This window comes from Caretta caretta, chromosome 11 (genome assembly GCF_965140235.1).
Source record: "Caretta caretta isolate rCarCar2 chromosome 11, rCarCar1.hap1, whole genome shotgun sequence".
Classification (NCBI taxonomy): Eukaryota; Metazoa; Chordata; order Testudines; family Cheloniidae; genus Caretta; species Caretta caretta.
The window spans coordinates 3686754-3692753 of NC_134216.1; the positions used below are offsets into that span (position 1 = coordinate 3686754).

Here is a 6000-nt window from a genome sequence, read left to right on the forward strand (position 1 = left end):
CCTCTAATTTGTCTAGGGCCCTCTGTATCCTATCCCTACCCTCCAGCGTATCTTCCTCTCCTCCCAGTTTAGTGTCAGCTGCAAACTTGCTGAGGGTGCAATCCACACCATCCTCCAGATCATTAATGAAGATACTGAACAAAACCAGCCCGAGGACCGACCCTTGGGGCACTCCACTTGATACAGGCTGCCAGCTAGACATGGAGCCATTGATCACTACATGTTGAGCCCGACAATCTAGCCAGCTTTCTATCCACCGTATAGTGCATTCATCCAGCCCATACTTCTTTAACTTACTGGCAAGAATACTGTGGGAGACTGTGTCAAAAGCTTTGCTAAAGTCAAGGAACAACACGTCCACTGCTTTCCCCTCATCCACAGAGCCAGTTATCTCGTCATAGAAGGCAATTAGATTAGTCAGGCATGACTTGCCCTTGGTGAATCCATGCTGACTGTTCCTGATCACTTTCCTCTCCTCTAAGTGCTTCAGAATTGATTCCTTGAGGACCTGCTCCATGATTTTTCCAGGGACGGAGGTGAGGCTGACTGTCCTGTAGCTTCCAGGATCCTCCTTCTTCCCTTTTTTAAAGATGGGCACTACATTGGCCTTTTTCCAGTCGTCTGGGACCTCCCCTGATCACCATGAGTTTTCAAAGATAATGGCCAACGGCTCTGCAATCACATCCGCCAACTCCTTTAGCACTGTCAGATGCATTGCATCCGGCCCCATGGACTTGTGCTCGTCCAGCTTTTCTAAATAGTCCCAAACCACTTCTTTCTTCACAGAGGGCTGGTCACCTCCTCCCCATGCTATGCTGCCCAGTGTAGCAGTCTGGGAACTGACCTTGTTTGTGAAGACAGAGGCAAAAAAGCACTGAGTACATTAGCTTTTTCCACATCCTCTGTCACTACGTTGCCTCCCTCATTCAGTAAGGGGCCCACACTTTCCTTGACTTTCTTCTTGTTGCTAACATACCTGAAGAAACCCTTCTTGTTACTCTTAACATCTCTTGCTAGCTGCCCCTCCAGGTGTGATTTGGCCTTCCTGATTTCACTCCTGCATGCTCGATCAATATTTTTATACTCTGGTCATTTGTCCAATCTTCCACTGCTTATAAACCTCTTTTTTGTGTTTAAGATCAGCAAGGATTTCACTGTTAAGCCAATCTGGTCGCCTGCCATATTTACTATTCTTTCTACACATCGGGATGGTTTGTCCCTGTTACCTGAATAAGGATTCTTTAAAATACAGCCAGCTCTCCTGGACTCCTTTCCCCCTCATGTTATTCTCCCAGGGAATCCTGCCCATCAGTTCCCTGAGGTTGTCAAAGTCTGCTTTTCTGAAGTCCAGGGTCCGTATTCTGGTGCTCTCCTTTCTTCCCTGTGTCAGGATCCTGAACTCGACCATCTCATGGTCACTGCCTGCCAGGTTCCCATCCACTTTCGCTTCCCCCACTAATTCTTCCCGGTTTGTGAGCAGCAGGTCAAGAAGAGCTCTGCCCCTAGTTGGTTCCTCCAGCACCTGCACCAGGAAATTGTCCCCTACACTTTCCAAAAACTTCCTGGATTGTCTGTGCACCGCTGTATTGCTCTCCCAGCAGATATCAGGGTGACTGAAGTCTCCCATAAGAACCAGGGCCTGTGATCTAGTAACTTCTGCGACTTGCCAGAAGAAAGCCTTGTCCACCTCATCCCCCTGGTTCTGTGGTCTATAGCAGACTCCCACCACGACATCACCCTTGTTGCTCACGCTTCTAAACTTAATCCAGAGACTCAGGTTTTTCTGCAGTTTCATACCAGAGCTCTGAGCAGTCATACTGCTCCCTTACATACAATGCAACTCCCCCACCTTTTCTACCCTGCCTGTCCTTCCATGACAGTACTCCAGTCATGTGAGTTATCCCACCAAGTCTCTGTTATTCCAATCACATCATAATTCTTTGACTCTGCCAGGACTTCCAGTTCTCCCTGCTTGTTTCCCAGGCTTCTTGCATTTGTGTATAGGCACTTGAGATAACTTGCTGTTTGTCCTGCTTTCTTAGTATGAGGCAGGAGCCCTCCCCTTTCGCGCTCTCCTGCTCGTGCTTCCTCCCGGTATCCCACGTCCCCACTTACCTCAGGGCTTTGGTCTCCTTCCCCCGGTGAACCTAGTTTAAAGCCCTCCTCACGAGGTTAGCCGGCCTGCTTGCGAAGATGCTCTTCCCTCTCTTTGTTAGGTGGAGCCCGTCTCTGCCTAGCACTCCTCCTTCTTGGAACACCATCCCATGGTCAAAGAATCCAAAGCCTTCTCTCCGACACCACCTGCGTAGCCATTCATTGACTTCCACGATTCGACGGTCTCTACCCAGACCTTTTCCTTCCACGGGGAGGATGGACGAGAACACCACTTGCACCTCAAACTCCTTTATCCTTCTTCCCAGAGCCACGTAGTCCGCAGTGATCCGCTCAAGGTCATTCTTGGCAGTAACATTGGTGCCCACGTGGAGAAGCAGGAAGAGGTAGCGATCCGAGGGCTTGATGAGTCTCGGCAGTCTCTCCGTCACATCGTGAATCCTAGCTCCTGGCAAGCAGCAGACTTCTCGGTTTTCCCGGTCGGGGCGGCAGATGGATGACTCAGTCCCCCTGAGGAGGGAGTCCCCGACCACCACCACCTTCCTCCTCCTCTTGGGAGCGGTGGTTGTGGAACCCCCACAGAGCTCTTCTTCAGGTCTGGGATTAGACACTGAGACAAAAGTCTTCTTTAATACCAAATTGGCATTTTTGTTGGCATATGCAAGAGGATCAGCCTCCTATCAATCCTCAGCATTATTTTTATTGTTGTTACATGTATTCCCAAAGTGCCCATCACCAAAATACCTAGCGCTCTAACACACAGCTTTCCTATCTGTCTGCCTGCCTCTCTCTGTACAGACCTCTAGGCATTTCTGAAGTCAATGAATACTGCTTTGGAATCAGCCCATTTTGGCCTTTTAAAACAGTCTACAGGCCTGCCTCTGCCTTGTTCCATGTTCATCCCAGAACGAACATGGGATCTCTAGCCTTGACATCAAGGAATTCTGGAAAGAGAGGCTCTATATGAGTTCCCTTTTGCTCAGTGTGGGGGAAATCCCAAAGAGAATAGGATTAACTGTTGAAACTCTTCAAGAAAAGGGCCCAAAACCACCTGTAGGCCTCAAGGGAGAGCCAAACTGCTGGGTAAAGTACCCCTGAAAGGGTAGTAGGTTGTGTGTGTGTGTGTGTGGGGGGGGGTTAGTTGGAGGGTTTATCCAAACAGCAAGAGGAAAACTGAGGCATGGCCACATCTGACAATGGAGAGAGGTGTTATCTCCCCTCAGTGGGGACATAGGTCCCCACCCTTTCCTTCATATCCTCATATTAGAAGTACGAGACTCTAAGCAGTGTGTGGGGTTCTGCTCATCCATTATAAAAAATGCATGCACAAAGAAATAACTCATTGCAAAGCACCATGGAAATGTTCAGTCTTGGTCCTGGTCTGTGGTGGAGGCCATTTTGCTAGCTACTTGGCCCTCTATTGAGAGAGGTTCTGGTCAGGTCCTATATTCCCTTGGCCCGGCCAGCCAACCATGTCCCAGTTCGAAACAGTTTCCATGCCTGGGCACTCAGTGAGTGTGCCTTCCACTCTTAAGAAATGGTTTAAGTCAGTATAAACCAAAATGTAGCTAATGAGAAAAAAAAGTGCCATACAATAAAAGAGAAGGCAATAAAAGTGTCAACATTTCTAAGCCTTCCCCTGGTGGGACACAGCAGAAATATTCACCGCTCCTCAGGGACACATTTCATGCCATTTGCTTTCCATTTCCCTGCCTTCATACCATCCTTTGGAAGGACGTTGGAAAGAAGTCTTTGCACAATTCCCCAGAGGATTTACACAGAGGATTCCTCCCTCCTCCCCCGAAAACGTGGATATGTCTACCAAGCACATAAAAAGAAAATCCAGTTGGTACCAACCAGTTGAACTACGAGGGAAGCATTTCCTAAAGTGATCCTGGTGCTCAAGTGAAAGGTCTCAGACTGAAGGCAGCCCAGGGTTCTCCACCACACAGGGTTATTCCAGCTTGTCTTTGAAGAGGCCACTTCTAAGGGTGACAGGGGAGTTCAGTCTCCATGGTTTGTTCATTCCTAAGCCAATAAAAAACCCAGTTAGTTCCATATGTGATGGTGGAATCTATAGGGCATAAGTAAGTGTGGAAAGGGGCTGATGGGTTAGAACATGCCTTGGCTCAGATAGTTCAGGGGGTCTCAAACTTCATTGCATCGCGACCCCCTTCTGACTACAAAAATTACTACATGATCCCAGGAGGGGGGACTGAAGCCTGAGCCTGCCCGAGCCCCGCTGCCCCTGGTGGGGGGGCCAAAGCCGAAGCCCAAGCTGACCATCCTGGGCCGGAGGGGCCAAAGCTGAAGCCAAGGGCTTCAGTGACAGGCAGGGGGCCTGTGACCTGAGCCCCACCTCCCAGGGCAGAAGCCCTCAGGCTTTGGCCCCAGGCCCCAGAAAATCTAAACCAGCCCTGGCTACCCCATTAAAATGGGATCCTGACCCACAGTTTGAGAACTGCTGAGATAGATGGTTATTTAAACGGATCCTTGTCCACAATGATAACACTACCCACTGCTTTTCATCAGTAGATCTCAAAATGCTTTATGAAGGAGGTCAGTATCCTTATCCTCATATTACATATAGGGAAACTGAGTGATGAAATGACTTGCCAGTAGGTTGGTAGCAGAGCCAGGAATACAAGCCAGGTCTACTGAGTCCCTGTGTTGTGCTCTATCCACTAGGACACCCTGTCTCCCGGATGAGTCTGGCCCTTGAGCTCACCCAAGTTCAGAAGGAGAGCTTTCTTACTCTCTCCCTTATGGAATATTTAGCCCATATCCTGGGGACATCCCCTCCAAACTCCCGATAGGACTTCAGAACAGCCAGAGTAGAGATCAGTACCTGGAGGGCCCATCTCAAGACTTCCACAGGGTCCCATGCATGCTGGGACAGAGCTCTGGGAGATTACCCAGTGTTACGTCAATACCCATGCCGCACAAACATGACCAATAAACCACTTGCCGTAGTTTGTGAACCTCATTGAAGGAGCTGCCGAAACTGCACCCTATTGGCAACAATCTCTTCATCTCCTTGTCAGTTTCCTTACCCCATCCACTCTCCCCTCCTGCCCTTTTCTCTGATACATAAAATACTCCCCTAAAAAACATTGCACTTACCCCAGAATGGAAGAGTGCCATCTTCAGGCAGGATCCTGCCTCTGATCTTTCCTCAGCTTTTGGGAACAACTGCTGAAAACAAGTCTGTTCTGTGTTTGTATTTCCCGTCCTGTGTATCCCGGGGAATATCGATAACACCAGCACTGAGTGTAATGACACAAGGCTTTCTGCCACGTCCGTCACATAACTTGAGATTAGAAGAACAAAAATGTGCTGGAGATATGGTCGAATATAATCAGACATGGCCTGATCTCTGATGAGTTTATCCCTATGTCTGGGTCAGCATGGTCAGCAACACCACGGCAACGTTAATAACAGGAGTCCAAGAACACTTAGGAGCATGCTTTATATAGGGTGCTTTACTCCAATGATGCCTAGTCTTCCAAACGTTCAGAGTTATTTATCGATCAAAATCCCTTTCCTTTCTCCGTACCCACACACACTGATCAGTGTTCCTCCCATGCCCTGGGCATCTGATTGACTTTTATTTTATACTATAGGAAGCAACTGTGACATTGGCAGACTAGGCATCAGCTCGTGCCGAAGTCCCCATGTCTCAACTGATCACTGACAAATACTTAGCTGGAATCAGTCTGGCTCCCCTGTGTGTTAGCATTGTTAAAAAGGGTATTAAGAATTATAAGAATGGGTTTAGTGTTTAGACTCTATTGAACGGTTGTGAGTGGCTGCCTGCATTAGTTTCACTTATAACAGCTGTATGCCATACTGAAAGGTAATATTTGAGCAAAAATTATCCTGAAGATG

The 6000-nt window shown here is 48.4% G+C and overlaps 1 long non-coding RNA gene across 1 annotated transcript in view; it reads right to left on the reverse strand.

The window, feature by feature from the left end:
• Positions 1–5422, reverse strand: part of LOC142068433 (uncharacterized) — a 52702-nt gene extending 47280 nt beyond the window's left edge. Inside the window, exons 1-2 of the long non-coding RNA XR_012664264.1 lie at positions 5236–5422; positions 3970–4140 (exon numbers count right to left, since the gene is read on the reverse strand). This is a non-coding gene — a long non-coding RNA (uncharacterized LOC142068433). The remainder of the gene's footprint in view (positions 1–3969; positions 4141–5235) is intronic.
• Between the last annotated feature and the right edge of the window lie 578 nt (positions 5423–6000).